The sequence below is a fragment of the Streptopelia decaocto genome (assembly GCF_964273445.1).
Source record: "Streptopelia decaocto genome assembly, chromosome: 2".
Lineage (NCBI taxonomy): Eukaryota > Metazoa > Chordata > Aves > Columbiformes > Columbidae > Streptopelia > Streptopelia decaocto.
Window position 1 is genome coordinate 88,113,504 of NC_138655.1, and position 16,583 is coordinate 88,130,086.

At 38.2% G+C, this 16,583-nt stretch overlaps 1 protein-coding gene across 1 annotated transcript in view; it reads left to right on the forward strand.

Moving 5' to 3' along the window:
* The window catches only part of GMDS (GDP-mannose 4,6-dehydratase), a 416,345-nt gene that overhangs the window by 175,433 nt on the left and 224,329 nt on the right, over window positions 1-16,583 (forward strand). The gene's annotated exons all lie outside the window — the stretch shown is intronic.

Sequence of the window (16,583 nt, forward strand, 5' to 3'; positions counted from 1 at the left end):
CTAGAGTACTAAGAGAGGAAAAGTTAGAATATTAATCCTTGATGGATTAAGGGAAATGCCTCATATTATTCTTTAGCCTGGCTAGAAAGAAAGGCTTATGCAGCCACATGATGCACAGCAAGGTCTTGTTGAGTGCTTCTGCCTTTTAGCACACAGAGTGTTATTGCTGTGATCCTACAAATACACACAGAGTCATCTTGATGCTTACAGGTTCTGACTCTGGTTCTACTGATTTTAAAAAGGAAGTTATTACCAGTAAGTGAATAATAGCTCAGTTGCCTTGATCAGATTTTCAAACCTGCTGTTAAATGACAACAAAAGCATTCAGATTTGTCAAAGTACTGGGACACTGATGTATTGAAAGGGTGGGTGCTCTACAGAAGGGTTTTAAGACAGAAGCGTAGTGTTAAGAAATAGTTCTACGAGGACATGATAATTCCCTACTTCTAAAAGCAGAACTAGCCAACTGTGTAATGATGTAGGCAGCAGCTACCTGGAAATGTTTGTTTAGCCTAATTTCCCTTTTAGTCTAAAATAATGTTTCTGGGGAAAACTTCTGAATTTAATACAATTCATTTAAAATGAAAGAAAAATGTTTTCTGTAGTACAACAACATGGTCTTGTGATGCTTGACAAATACCAATAGTTGAATAAACAAGTAAAACATCATGAAGAACCAGTAAATGGTTTGGTTCAGATCTGTTTTTTCTTTGACCCTAACTCAGGTCAGTTCAGTTTGGTCAGATCAATAATTATTTATCTGCCTTGGTATTTCTGAGTCAGTTCAAGCTGAAAAATACAAAATTTTGAAATGTAAAGTTAAAAGTGAACTTCCTGTGGGAAATTCTCTGTTGAGCAATTATTCTCATCCAATAATCATGTATTTTCTTCTTGGTTCAGTTCTGGATCAGGTTCATGTCATGGTTATCTCCAGCCAGGAACTATGTACCACGCAGCTGCTGGCTCACTCTCCCTTTCCCTCCTCCCATTGCTATAGGAAAAAGAATCAGGGGAAAGAAAGGTAAAACTCATGGGCTGTCAGAAAAGAATATACAATTCAGTTGTTCACCACCTGGAAAACTGATGCCCAGCCTGCTCGCAAGCATCAATACCCTCCCCTGGCCAGCTCCCCCAGTTTCTATACAGAGAATGATGTCATATGCTATCGAATATCCATTTGACCAGTTTGAGTTAGTTGTCCTGGCTGTGTCCCCTCCCAGCTTCCTGTGAAACTTAACTGTATCCCAGCCAAACCAAGGACAAACAAAGACTTCAGTTCAGGTAACAGTTGTAGTTCAGTTCCCATTTTCAAAAGCAAAACAAGATTAGTTAAAACAATTTCCAGTTCAGTTTGACTCTGGGAAAAATAAAATTTAAAAAAGTAACAGCTTTTTCATAATTCAATGCCACTTATTTACATTGTGCGCTTCACTCCGGGTAAGCTGCCTTATTTGGTTGCAGTATACCTCCTGATTGACATGTGCACGTACAGTGCTGCAGTGTTTGACTAATAGGTAGTGCCAAGGAATATGAGGGTTCAATGAGAAAGATTTTACTGGGATTGAAATAAATTGTGGGAATAAATGGTATTGATTTGGTATTAGGCTGAAGTAATTTGGAAAGAGCTCATGTTTGTGTCTAGATCCAGTAAAGATCTGAGAAATGTGGATCTTTAAAAAAAAAAAAAAAAAAAAAAAAAAGAGAAGGAAGAGTGGCAATATAAAATCTGAGTCTTGAACCTGCATTTTTATAACCTTGTCATCATATAAAATGCGTAAAGAGAGTACTTTGTCATGAATAAAATACTGTTTACTGGGTTCCATTGAAACTCTTGAGAATAACTTAAGAATTTAACTTCATTTTAGTAAGTCAGTATGCCTATAGTGTTGGCTACTATTTTAGTCACGTTTAAGTTTATTGATGCTGCATAGTTACTCAGAATGTGATTGTTTTTTCTTTTTCATCAACTTGTTTTGGGGTTGGTTTTTTTTTGTGTGTGTTTTTTTTTTTTTTTGGTGGGGGGAGGGAGGTGTTTGTTTGTTTTGTTTTAGTTGGTGGGTGAGATATTAGGGAACAAAAGTGGTTTATTTGGCAGCCTGTTCTGGCTTATGCAGAAACCTGACTAAGAAGCTTGCACTTTTTTTTTTTTTTTTTTCCTGCTATGCTATATCGTAACTATTTTAAAAGAAACAAATGGGTTGAGGGTTTAAAGATTTAATATCATTTTATCCGTGTGTACTTACAAAGCATGGATGATATTGACTGGTGTTAACTGATGTGTCACAGTTCAGTTTCATTATGCATCTGCACAGTTGTGACACTTGGCAGCTCAAAAGATGAAGTTGCAGACAGTTGTCAAAGTTCTGTTTTCCAGAGCAGTACCATGACCACTGGTAGTGCTGTGCATGGGCATATGAAGAACAAAAAACAGAGTGGGCTGAATTGTGCCACAAGGACTGCAAAAGGACACAACATTCCCCTTAGTTTGAAACCTTTCTTTGACCACCCCGCCCTGCCAAAGACACCAGTCCTCCATGTAAACTCATATCCCTGTTCTTTGGGCTCAGTTCTGCCCATTTCTGACTCTGTGGGCTTTAACACATCTATCTCTGAGGAGGAAAGCCTCTGTTTCCTCAGGAGACTTGAAGAAAACTTCACAAGGTCAGTTACCGTCAGCTCATTGTTCCTTTAGGTTTCCTGCATAGAACACCAGGTTAAATCTACTCTTATTTGCCTGTCACATGATATGAGCCAACTCTGCAGCTGCTTAAACTTGAACTGGAATAGTTGTGGAAAAGATGAGGACTCTTTCTCAGATGTAATAACATGTGTGTTCAAGAAAATCATAAATAAGCTGATTTTTTTTTTTTTTTTTTAGTAGATCCATCTTGTATCATAACAATTGCCAAAGTGTTTACTCATAGGCGCAAAATACTTAGAGAGTCTCCTTAATCTCCAATTATTGCTGCCCTCTTGTCTTAACCTCTCTTGAAGTGTTTTATAAACAATTTAAAGAATAAATGAAGTATTAGAAACAGTTATTATAGAGGAGGCAAAGTTATTTGCTTTCCTTGAGTGAAGGGATATAATTTATAAAGGACTGATTACACTCATCTGTTTTCTGGGTAGCCTGTAAGTTTACTTTACCATGGCAAGGCAGAATAACAGAGAAATTGTGTCATGGGAGCCAAGTAAGATATTGTCGCAGTAGGAAATCCAATTGCCTTGTTTTACAGCCATTTGTCTTGTCCGTTGTTTCTGTCAAATGATCATTTGAGTCAAAAGCATTTAAAGAGATTTTCTTCCTTTACAGTAATGAGAACAACAGAGACTTTTATGCTGCAGGACGTTCCTACTAGGTCTTTCCTCCTCTAACATGGCTACCTGCCAGTCCTTGTTATTATTAAAAGTTGCTTCACTTAGTACATTTTATGAAGTGGCTCTGCCTGGCTTTGTGGCTGTCATTGAGGTTATGAGTCAAGAAGGAGAGCAGGAGTTGGGAGCTCTGATTCAGTGGAGCTCAGCAGCAGAGAGAAGTTTAAACTGAGGATGTTAATGGTTACCTTTTAACTTCAAACCTACTTTTCAAGCTATGAATTTGTATCAAAAGAAAAATAACTCGGAAATCACAATTGTTCTCTTTGCCTTACTGATTTTAACACCTTGATCCTGCCTTGCCTTTTGTTTTCAAAGCTCAGCACTGGCAAAACTCCCTTGCCAGCCACGAGAGTTACCTGAGTGCAGGGGTTGGGATCAAGATTATTTGACTCGAGCTGTCAGAGGGAAGGGCCATTTCTATGAGGGAATATCTTAAGGATTTCAGAAGCTCCCTCTGTACATGTAGACAGTTCCCACCTCTGCTGTGCATTTTGGTTAAGCAGGGATGAAATGAGACGTAAGGGTCCTGGAATCATCAAAATAATGGAGCCTGTTGGCTCCAGCCCAGCTGGAGCTTGGAAAGAGACGCCTTTTCCTCCTCTCTTATGTGGCTTTTTGTCTCTCTTTTCCAATCTCCCTGTGAGGCAGATGGAGTGTAGGCAGTAGAGCAGCAGGGAAGAAGAGAGGGTGACAGCGGCTGTCTATTCCAAGTCAGAGGACAATTTCATAGTGTCCCTTTGCAATTAGAAGAACATTTGTCAACGATGACATCTGCCAGCCTCAGTTCTGCAGCCCCTGGAGAAGCTTATCTTACTGAAGTGCCTTTGTTTTCCCAAGCAGATAGAAGAGAAGGCACTGTCATTTGCAAGATCAGTGTTTGAGTGAAGAAATAGGGCAGGATGTTGTTCTAGACACATAGATAATTACATCTTAATTTCTGGTACTTCTGGCAGAAGCAAAGAGGATGGGGGAGATATGTTAATAACATGCAGTTGGTGTCAGCATGATGTGATTCCAACTCCTACAGTAACTCTGTTACCTACAGTAATTTTCTTGCAGGTCTAACACCCTTTTGGAAATATCCCTTAGTAGTTCAAAGACACTTCTGAAATATTCCTTAGCTTTTGCAATCATCGTTTTCAAAGAGTCAGTAAAATCTGCAGGTAAACATTGATACCTTATCACTGAAAGGCTTGTGGCCCTTACTCGAACAGTGTGGTTAGAGGAGATCTGAGTTTGAGAGCTGATTCTTCGCCTGCTGCATTCAGAGCCCATGGGGGTGCTTTGAGGAACAAATGTAGATTTGGCTGCAGCTCAAGGGAGATCTGTTGTCATGAGATGACATATGAGGGTTATGCATACAAGTACCAAACCCTCACACTCCCATACTGTGCAGCATTTCACAGCCGGGAGATAAACAGACTGTAGCTGTTTTAAAATAACAGCTATGTTTTTTTCTGTTTATCTCTCTTTGCTGGGCTATTAAATCCCTTTTGTTTATTCCTGCCTTGACTTACCATGCAGGCACATATGTCCTGTAAATCAGGTAATATACTTTCTGCCAGATATCACTTGTACCTGAAACACTGGGCACTGTAAACCTTCTTTTAAAACTCTCATGAATAATTGCCAAAAGGTGGTAGCCACAGTATCCCCAACAAAAGCATATTATGAATGGTCCTCTTTTTAAGCCTAGAATTCCTTTAAACATGCCTGTTGGGTTTTGAGTACCTGCAGTTAAATGGTGTTGCTTTTGGCAGGGCTTGGTGAGCAAATGAGGCATAATCTCTCTGATCTCAGTAGTCTGGTCAGCCAGCCATGACATTCTCAGTGTCTTTTCTTTCTACACCCTGTCTGAACAGAGCCATAGCCCAGGCAGCTCTCAGTGGGGTTGCCAAAGATTACCATGTGCAGTGAAGCAGCAGATGGCAGGATAGTGGAAAATATGCAGTCCCAGTCCCTGGGTTCACATGGGGTTCAGGGTTAAATTTCAGTGATTTCCCTCCCTGCTCCTCGAGCCTCTCGATAAACTGCCCTTTGAGAGACAAACTCTTCAGTGTACATTGGGAAGCTATTTAAAATTCTTTTTTTTCCAGTTTTGAAAGTGGGTTCTAGACTGCAACAGGAAATTTAAGAAGGCTGTGTTATGTGGCCACAGAAGTTACAGTCTTCCTCATCATCCAAAGATATTAGTGTGGGCCTAAGACATGAGGTAAATATGAATACATAGTGAAAACGGTGAAGTCGGGGGAGGAATATTGCAAACTTGGTTAGCTCAAAAATTGTGTAATGACTGGAAGAAGGGTGCCTCCACAAACTTAAGTCAGACTTGTGCCTACGTGTTCTGATAAAATTCTTGTTTGCACTTTTGTTTTTTACCTCCACAGGCTCACCATTCTTTATTCCCTTTAGAGTATGAGGAGTTCTCACCTGAATAACTAGATGTTCAATCTCTGGGGTCAGAGGGCAAGAAAGGAGTGCTTTGACAGCCGACTTGTTTTGAGCCCCTTTCAAGGCCACTCTTCAAGCTTCCACTGAGAATGATTTAATCCCTTTCTGACTTTTCCAGGGCACTTCTCTCTCATTTTTTCACAAATATCAAAATACATTCTAAAATTCCTGTAAAACATTGGCATTTTATCCCCATTTTGAGGTGAAAAACTAAGACATGAAAAATATAGGTTTGCGTGACTCGATTGATTGGTTGATGTTCAAAATAAAATTCCGATCTGTTTGAATTTGGGTGCTTGATAGTCAAGCACAAAGAGGAATATGCAGCAGTGACTAAATCTCACAAGACAGAAGTCTCTGCTCTCAGAGCAAGTCTATCATCTGCAAAGGTGGCAATCCTATTATGAAAAAAATTACTATATGTATTTAATCTAGAGGTATTTCATGAAACTGTATCTTTGTGCATTCAAAAACAACACTGGCACACATAATCCAGTCTTTAAATGCTAGAATTTACAGCTTTCTTCCTGAACATGTACAGAGTGTGTGTATTTGCATGTGTTTCTGAAAGCATACACAGCTACCCATGGAAGCATTAAAGTTATGTGAAAAGTCCCACTGAAAACACAAAGACAGGAAATTCAGAATTGGGTTAACTTTCTGTCCTGGTTTCACCCCATTGTGCTCAAGTATCATAGGCATCTCAGAACAGCAGGTGATCTGACTGCCTCTTCTGTTCCTAGAGGAAGTGTAAACTAACTTAAATGGCAAATACCACAAAAAAACGAATAACAATGAATTTCAGGAGTTCACAAAGGAAAAAGTGTTCTTAAAATACTGATATTAAAAAACAGTAGTGAGTATGATAAGTTGAATGGTGGTAAATGGACATTTTATCTGAATGTTCTGGTTTTTGCCATTTAATCACTTTCTAAATGTTTTGTTTCACATTTTCTTTTGCAAAATTTTTGTGGCAATTGGATGTGTTAATGCTGAATTGTTTAAGTTTGGACGGTTCTTTCTAAACTTAAGTAATCTGACTTCAGTGAAACTGCACCAATTTATCTTGCCAGAAAACCGAGTTCTCTGGGTTTATAGCTGCATATTTATTTTTATTTAGTTTAAGTATTAATTACACTAGAGAAACATTATTCCCACATGGAAAGAATGCAAAAGTGGGATTCAGTTTCAGTGGCAATGTTAGAAAAAGCGAATATTCATTGAAATGTATGTACATTTCAAAAAGCTGCTATAATTTTACTGTTTTCCTGGGTTCAAGAGATTTTCTCAGTAAATAGAGTGTCCATTTCTTTGCTCGATGCTTTTTTCTTTTTGAAGTGAAATTAGTACCGTGCCCAAGGTTTGTCCTAGAGGGGGGGTCACTCTCAGCGATGACTTTTATGCAATCTCCTGATGTATCATTTCTGCCTGTGGGAGAGCTGCTGCTCTGCCTGATGGCATTTCCAGTTCAGGCTTTGGGTGTGGAAGACGTAGCACCCTTGCTTAACTTCAGGGTCCCCTGAGAGCAATCACAGCCTGCTCTGAAATAAGGACATAACTTTTTATGGGAAGTTTAAGCAACCAGCAGTAACTACAGCTAGGTGAAATAATGTTTTTATTGGCTCTGAGAATACAGGAGGTCAACACAGCTAGGCCAAACATGTCCAAGTCTTTCAGGAGCAGAGGGACGTGCTGTCTTTGTTGGCTTGTGCTCTTCCTGGTGTATTGTCAGCTTGTCTCTTTCCCTCCTACTCTCTTCTTAAACTGTTAGGGCTGGGAGTTTACTTTAGGGTTGGGTTCCCCCCCTGCCCTCGGCTCTGGGCATAGTTACTTTGAAGCTTGTTTAAGGGGGGTTCGTTGTTCAAATACTACATTTGAGGGGTGTTGCTTTGGTTTTATCCAAGATAATGACTTCCCGTGATGTCCTGTTCTGTCCCCAGCAGTCCCACTTGTCCCAATGCAGAAACAGAGCTGTGGAACTGGGGACAGCTGGGGCAGGCAGAGTGGGCTGAGCACCATGAACTGATCTCACGCACTGTCTTGACTGGACACCACAGAACACACTGTGAAGATTTTTTTTTTTACTCTTCTGTCAGAGCCATGCACTTACTCGATTAATCTGTTATGAGTCTGAAGGGATATCTGTAGCTGGAACAATTCATCCTCATACTGGAGACTGCAGATTATTGCAATAGATGATTTGTACACTGAACTGTTGGGATCATCGCTGGTATTGGAGATATACTTCTCACCACATCCTAGCTGAGAATCTAATTAGTCTTAGCACAGAAGATGGAAGGAAATGTAGCACCTTGCATTTTATGTGCCTTGCTCAAGTACTAGAAAAACCTGTGCTTCCTGTATTTACAGAAGCAGAGAATTCTTTTCATCCTTCCCTCCTTGCTCTTATATTCCCCATGTTGTTATTTCTCAATGAGGTCTTTGCCCATGGTTCTTTCCAGCTTCCTGGAAATACAGTTCAACTGTGTTTCAGGACCTCCTCTTGGTGGCTTCTATAGCAAAGGGTGGTTTACGAAAACTGAAACACATTTACCAAATGATGTATTGAGGGCTTTCTAAAGGGTGCCTTGAAGACTACCACTGTCGCAAAGCTAACTGGAAGAAAGTCCTAAGAGAAAAATAGTTGAGCAACACAGCTCAAAAGGTAGATACATGGATTTGGAAACATCTTGAGTTATACTGTATAAGTGTCAAACCCATCTAGAACTGCTTATTAGTTTGTGTGGGAGGAAAATTTTCAAATTTGGCTATAGCTAGACTATTTTTCTCTCTCCAAGAAAATACATCAGCACTGACTCAGCAAAGTTGTATGCTACTGTGATTGGTTTTAAGGCTAGCTTTTTTTTACAGTCTCTTTTGCCTTCAGCAGAAGTAAATGAAAGTTCATTTTACCACTGACTTGATGTGAAATGCCACATTTTATACTCAGAAATTTGCACATGAAAAGTTAGCACAGAAAGATGTGGAAGACCTCTGCAAAACTTCGATTATACAGTGACCCACCACAAGCTGATGTCCCAGCCACCTGGAGAGGCTAAGAAACCGATGAGACTTAGTCCCTCAGAGGTCAGAAGGTCCCAGAAACTGTATTAGTCAGTCATGTGTCACCAGGTAAGATTAAAAGCCTTGCCCGCTTCATCTCAAGGGAGTGCTAGGGTAACAGCTCAATGTCTCAGCTTGAACCATCAAACAGCACCTCTTTTTTGATGTGCTACTGGTTGCTGAGAGGATGGAGGAGGGGAAAGACAGGGAGAAAAGAAAGAGGTGTTAAATTTAAGGGCACAGATGTCTGAACTTTGATAGTTACTTGACAAGGTAAGTTAAAATCTGGGTTATATGCAAGTTTCTTTAGACTGCGTTATATTTTCATTTTGTACAAGTTCTGGATTTTCCTTTTGGTTGCATACATTTCTAGCTATTGTAGCACCAGTTCAGCAAACCGTGTACTTCACCCCAATTGTTTACACATGCTTAAACAATATGAAGAGTCTGTGCTGATGAGCAAACACACTCATACTTACCCATAGCTCCTACATGCAAGGGCTTGTCTGATTCTGTGACAGCTCAAATGAGAGGTTTAATTCAATAACATTAGTTGTACTGTTTAAAAAACACAGCTTAAATGAGTGTTAACAAATCAGAGTGGCTAAAGCCATTTACCTTTGTTTTAAAATTTAGTGTATATGAACTGTGATTAAGAAATCAAAGTGAATAGTTTGGAGCAGAAGGTTAAGTTTTCTGTAAGCGAAACACTGCTCTGTTTATGGAAGTGCCATTAACAGCATAAACTTGGGAACAGGAATAACACTTTTACATATTGTTTTCAGTATTAATGTTTGGTTTTTCCTTTATAAGAATCTTTGATGCTTCACCTCTTCCTGTTCAGTGTACAGTTCCTGAGGGGAAAATATTTTAATTTAAGAAAAATTTTGCAGAGGAAATATACTAAAATAGCACGTTTTGCCCAGCAGTTATTGCTGATGTGTCACCCTATACTTTTAACAAGCCCATATGATAGGTCTGATGTGCATAATTAGTCCTGAATAAGGGGATTTAGAATGTGAATTCTAATAACTTTGTGTTACACATTACACATGCAGATTATCCACTAATTAAAAGTCATTTTTTCACAGTCACTTTGGAGAACTGCTGCTGTGTAGTCATAGAAATCATCCTGTCATTGTTCTTAGGGAGTTGGAAACCTGTATCTGTTTGTATGCAAAACATTCGTGAAGAGTTTAAAGCCGTGATGACAGATCCTGGTGGAGGATTAGCTCCACTGAATCACAGGGGAGCGTGGCTCACCATGCTATGACAACGTTACCCCTCATTCTCATCTTCTGGTGGTGGTTGGTAGGTCTGTCACCCTACTTCCATGCACATCTTCTATGGGGCTTATTAGTTGTCCCTCCATGTAAGCTTTGTGCTATCTTTCCACCCACCAAGAAAAAGAAAATTCTCCATACTTTGTGCGTTGCCTCCTAACTTCTGCACCCTGTTGTTCCTCAAAATACTCTCTCAGTCTTATTTTCCCCTCAGATTATAAAGACGATTAATTTCTGTTCCCTTCATGACTAGTTCATGTGACCTCCTGCTGCCCTCAGCTGTCCAAATGTTCTCAGTTGTGCAAGTCGATGTGGGCGGCAGAGGTGCTCTTGGGTCGAAGAGCATCAGTCTCCTCCAGTGTGCTGCCCTGCTACTACTGATACTTCCTACCTCTGCATACTTTCACCTTTCTGCCTCAATCTCCTAATTTTTAAAATACAGGTAGTAGCATATTTTCCATTACCAAAGAAATTCCATCAAAAAGTGTGATGCAAATGGAAAATGAGTGCAAGCAGACTTAGCACATTTTACTTTGGGGATTGGAAAGTTCAAAATGTGAATTACTTCAAAAGAAGTAATTCAATTGATATGCCTATTAATGACTTTGTTAATAACATATTTAAAGGAATTAGTACCACTCCATTTTATTGAGATCACATATTTTAAAGTAATACCAGATGAAGAACACTTTATAAAGAAGGACAATTTTATCCTCATGTTATTGGACCATTGCTTTCAGTCTGTGATCTGTGGAGTTTACAGTTATGTGATTGTTTCCCAGGCGCTGATGAAGAATAACCTTTAGAAACAACCCTATTATCAGTAGCTTTATCTTTCCTGTTTAGACATCTCACAGGTCTGTTGGAAAATCGTTCGGGGTATGTAAACTGAAAATGTTTGAAAAACATTGCAAATGTATTAAAAATCTGAAAAGCCCACTACCTTAAGGTACTGTTACCATTTCAAAGGACAGAGAAAGAGATTGGAAATATGATGAAGCAAAGTATTTCCAGCTATGCTATACAGGATTAAGATGTAAGGATTAAAGTGCTCTATGTCATGTTTCAGGAAATAAAATGTTTTATTGCTTAGGTCAGGAAGATGTTACCCATGCAGTGCATGACTTTAAAATGATTTGCTCAACAATCACATTTATTTTGCAAAAATCTGATTGTGGACTTTCTGGCAAGTTCATCCAAATGTATTTGTACTTGCTGTGTAAAATTTGCAGGATATTATTAAGAGCTGCGAAGGAAAAAATAATTTTTAATAGTGATGTTTCTATTTTCTATATTTTTTGTTGTAAGAAGAACAATTTCTTATTTTAAATTGAATGTCAATTCACAGTTAAAATACATGAGTGTTTAACATATGATAAATAACTGCTTTACTAGTTTTACCAAAACGCAGTATTGTATCAGTTGTTTTCGTTAAGATACACTTTAAAACTCCATTTAAACCCAAACTATGGAAGGTTAATTTAAAGATCTGTAAGTTGATTTTTTCATCTGGTTTACACCAACATAGCTCCACTGACTTCAGAATAATTGTTATTGATTTTCATCAGTATAAGCTAAAGGAGACATTAGACTTTTTTTCTTAGAAAAACTGGATGTTGCTTTGTTTTTTTCTTTAATTTCAGCTTGTTACAAAAATGGAAAAGCTTCTCAGAGAATGGAAATTGCGAGCAGTGTGGATTTTCAGGCAATCAAAACATTTTAATTATCTCATTAAATGTAACATTTACAACACATAGATGTTAAAAGAAATATGTTCCTTTGGGTTAGTAGAAACACTGGGTACACAAAGTGTTTGAACATGTTAGGCTTCCACTAGAATCTATGCCAGAACTGTAGAAACTTGGAGAAAAGAAAAAAGTAAAGAAACAAAACAAAGCCCCCCCAAACAAACAAACAAACAAAAACAACAACAAAAACACTGAAACCACACATAACAACAAATGCTTTTTCTTGGCCAGCATGATTAGAGACAGAAACCTTTTTATTGTATTTTATGCAAAACACAGAAAAATATGTTGGGACAACTTGATAGACTGTGCTAGGACTGCATCTCAGCTGATAGATAAGTATTGCTGTTAAATACTATTAAGATTGACTGTTATTCTATGATGTTACTAGGATTAATTATGGATTTTCTTATGCATGAAACAACTAGTGACATATAGGGATAACAGTATTCCTAACACCTCAGTTTTGTCATGTGTTGAGTTTTGTATGTAGCCTTGAGAGCTTGGAAAATGAGGGTTCTTCAAAATAAATAGTTACTTTAACAGTGGCTCTTAAAGCTACTTCATCCATTTCTCTGCCTCTTATAAACCACAGATTCTAGAGAAAAACACCTTCTTCAAACAGCCAGCTTCCTGATGATACACCAAGAGTGAAACCACAGTGCTCATAAAAGGCATGGGGTACTGAGGCAGAGACCCAGATCCTTTTTTTTTTTTTCTCAACATATCCAGCTTTGGAACTTTTGGTGCATTTAGACCCTGCTTCCTAAAGCAATAGTTTTAAATATGTATCAAAACTATATCTTTGCCAGAAGTAGGCAGCATACTTCTTCGAGGGATGAGCTGTGTGAGCTGTTTTCCACTCTGAGCCAGGCAGTGCAGTGAGCGACAGGCTTGGGCTGGAGAACTGAAGCTGTTGTGTTATATCTCTCCTATTTCTTTTTATTGTAGTATTGTTTCTATAGTGGTTTGCTGACAAGTCGTATGTTTTACACATCAGGTCTGCTGGAAGAGGAATCCTTGCTTAAAATCATATCTAGGATAAATAGGGTTTGTAAATCAGACCTTATGGTTCTTGTTGGAATGCTAATGATCTCAGAGGGAGTGCTTGGGTTTTGAAAACAAATCTAAGCTAATGCCTAGGATTCCTGAATCAGCTGTTAATATCATGAAAACTCATGTTTAAGGCCCCTTTTAAAATGCAAAAACTTGTTAGGCACTTCTCAATCAAGGCTGTTTGAAACTGCTGAGATGTCCAGCCTCATCAAAGCATCCTTTGCAATATCTGTCCAGATGGCTGCAGTTGCAGTACAGCAACTCCAGTGCTTTCAGTAGCAATGCAAAACAGAGCATCATGTGGCCCATCATGGTTTGGTTGTATTTGCTGCACAGGTAACTGCAAGGCAGTTAGCCCAGCATGTTTGTCCCTACCAAGGGAGCAAGAATGACTCTCCTCTTGGTTACTGTAGGATAGTAATGTCCCAGAACTGTGCCACCCTTGCACATTTTGAATAAATATTCAAATAAGTCATACATTTATAGTGTTTTGAACACTCCACATTGGTACTAGGTGTGAGAAGGGTGGTGTGATTTACAAAACCCCTCTGAACTGAGGAAGCAGTACAAAGACAGGAGAGAAATGTGGAGCTCTGACCTCTCCCCCTCCAACCTAAGCTAGTTTCTTTTGCTACCACCAACACATTTCCATGTGAATTAGTAATGTTAGTAGCATAATAATGTAGGCCTTATTCAGCTGTGATAAATGGTGGCATTTTGGCTGCTGCATCATCTTGATCCAATGAAAATCAACATAAAGGGTGAAGTGATTACACACCAGCAGCTCTGTTGATGCTCTTCCTGGTACCAACTGACCATTCTGTGGAGGAAAATGCTCATGTAGATTCAACATTGGTGTGTCTTCAATATCTCCCGAGGAAGGAAGCTAACCATATTGATGTCTCAAAAGGTACTTTTTATTCAGTAATATGAAGATATCTGTAGCACTCCACACAGACCCTTAGATAGAATCATTCCTGAGGAAAGAGACATTACGTCTGCCAAGTTTCAGGCCAAAGTAAGATTTTATAGCCCAGTTGCAAACCCCTAGGACAATCTTTTATAATGGAAATGCTGACATAGCCTTAACTATTTTGTATGACTCCAGTGGGCATCAGCTTAATTCTAGTTATGATGTGCATTTAATGGCATGGGGTCAAACATACAGTGTAATGGGATATTTTAAGATACTGTGTTTGAAGAGAATCAGTATTTAAATATTATTTATGAACCATATAATTTAAATGCCTTTGAAATGTGTCATTAAGTCCTTGGTTGCACAAAAAATTTCTAATCACATTTCTCAGAGTGAACAGTAGCATAGTTTTCTTTCACAGCTTTAATGCAGAGGTACTTCCAACAAGGTGGTTGGTATTATATTGCTGAACCCTTACTGGAATATTGCTGGGAAATCAAGGATTTCATTTTCATTGTGGTACTCTTTAATTCTTCATTTCTGCCTTTTGAGGTACGTTCTTATTTTGCTTGAAGAAGATCTTTGAAGATAGTTTCTCTCATGTTACCAGTGACTCTGCAAAAGACTGCAGTTACTAATATTTTCTGTGTTGTGCTAGATGAACCTGTTTTTTCCTGTGCAGTATCTTCCATGCATTTCAAGTTAAGTTGATAGCACAGAAGTTCCCTCTCTCTTTGCCCCCCTCCTTCCCTCTCTCTCTCTTCCTAATATACTTTTATGCTGAGGAAGCAGTTACTCAAAAATGGAAGCTGACATTCATTAGTCATATAGATTGATGGTAAAACTTGCTTTAATGCAGATGATGACTAGAACTCTCATTGCTTTCACTGCAAATGCGAATGCAGCGTTGAAAGCAGCCAGTTTTGCTTATTGGTCAGTTGCAGTCTGGAACATAAAGCCTAGGGAAAAGCTACACCTTCAACTGTTATGTACTGAAAAATTATTTGAAATTATTTCAGTGCAGAAGGTTAGGAAGTTTCAGAGCTAATCCTAATAAGTTAGTGTAATAGTCTGAATCTATTTCTAGTTAATTAGTAATAATCTGTGTGAAGATCTCAAAGCACTTTGATAACATAAAAAATGGAAACAATATTTGGAGAAGTACCCATCTGACTAAGCCCAAGACATTGTCATTGTTTTCTGTTAAGCCAAAATTCCACTCTCACTGCAAGCCTGTCCAGCCAGGAACAGGGAACCACAGGACTTTGCTTTCAGAAATTGCAATAGCAGCATCACAGTATCAGTCTTGTAATGTGCGCTGGTTTATCTTTGGGATAATAGTATTTCTCCTGTTGAGTACACAAAGTGCAGTCTGGAGTAGGGCCTGTGCTTCCAGCTGGAAATTGACTCATTTCTCCAATTTTTTATTAATATTTCCATTAAAAATACCCTGCAGTGTATTTTTATTACTGAAATTTTGCAAATCACACTGTTTTGTAAGTTTTCCTTATATATGAACACTTTTTCAGGGAATATGGAAATTATACAGTTTACATCCTTTAAAAAACAAGTGCAAACTGATAATATATTCTAAATGGCTAATAATTGGAATTCAAATTAGTTGACAGAAAATTTAAATTCTATCCAATCCTGTGATAAGATCTGAATTATTGCATTGCTTCATTTCATATGGTTCTTATAGGTAAAATTAGTAGTCTGGAAAAGACACTTCATATTATTTAAGAATTTTGCAGCAGCCTATCATTTGTGTGACAGGAAGCAGAAAATATTGAGATGCATATCTCAAGAGTGGAGTTCCATAATGAAAATACTACATACTACTGTACATTGAATCTACAGGTTGCGCTGCTTAGGGCCTCCGAAATTTGCTAAGGGTATTTTACAAGTGCAGTGATTTCCACTAACTTTCCTGCTTTCCATTTTGATAAGGTATCATCTGTCACCAATCTATCATACTTTTTTGGCTATTAAAAAGGCATGTAATTTTAATTTTTGTGGCCCATTAGTCTGCAAATATCATTAGGCTTGTTTAGCCTGAACTCACAGTCTAAATAAAAATCTTCGTGCTTTTGAGGAGACTGTTGACCATGTTTTAGAAACACAGCCTTCATAAGCTAAAAATCAAGGTAGGAAAATAACTAGAAACAAATATTATTTAAAACAACTCTACAGGGAGCAGAAATGGGTACACAAATGTTATAAATCAATACAGTGAACAAAACACAGAACTATGATGAAATAAAGTACAGCCTACAACTGGTAAAGTTTAAATCACAATTTCATGATCTCATGGAACTTGGGGGACAAAGAATGCCCAAAATCTAGAAAAGAAGAATGCATTTAACCATTACAATATATGGATAGATTCAAGATATTTTTATTAATAAATGAATTTATTTAGATGTATGCATTCCTTAAAAAAAAAAAAAAAAAAAAAGGCAACAAAAAACTTCAGGGTGGTCCAAGATGTCTGTCTTCTTTATGTAACCCTTTGCATTTTGTGTTTAAGAACTGACATTCCAAATTATTTTCTTTGGCTTTATGCCTGGACTGAATACTGAGGCAGCAAATGAGGAATGCTTAAGAAGTCCCACAAAGAAAGATGTTTGCTGTGAAAGTGCAGCTAACATGACACTTGCACAGGAACCTTCTTTGTCTCTTCAAATG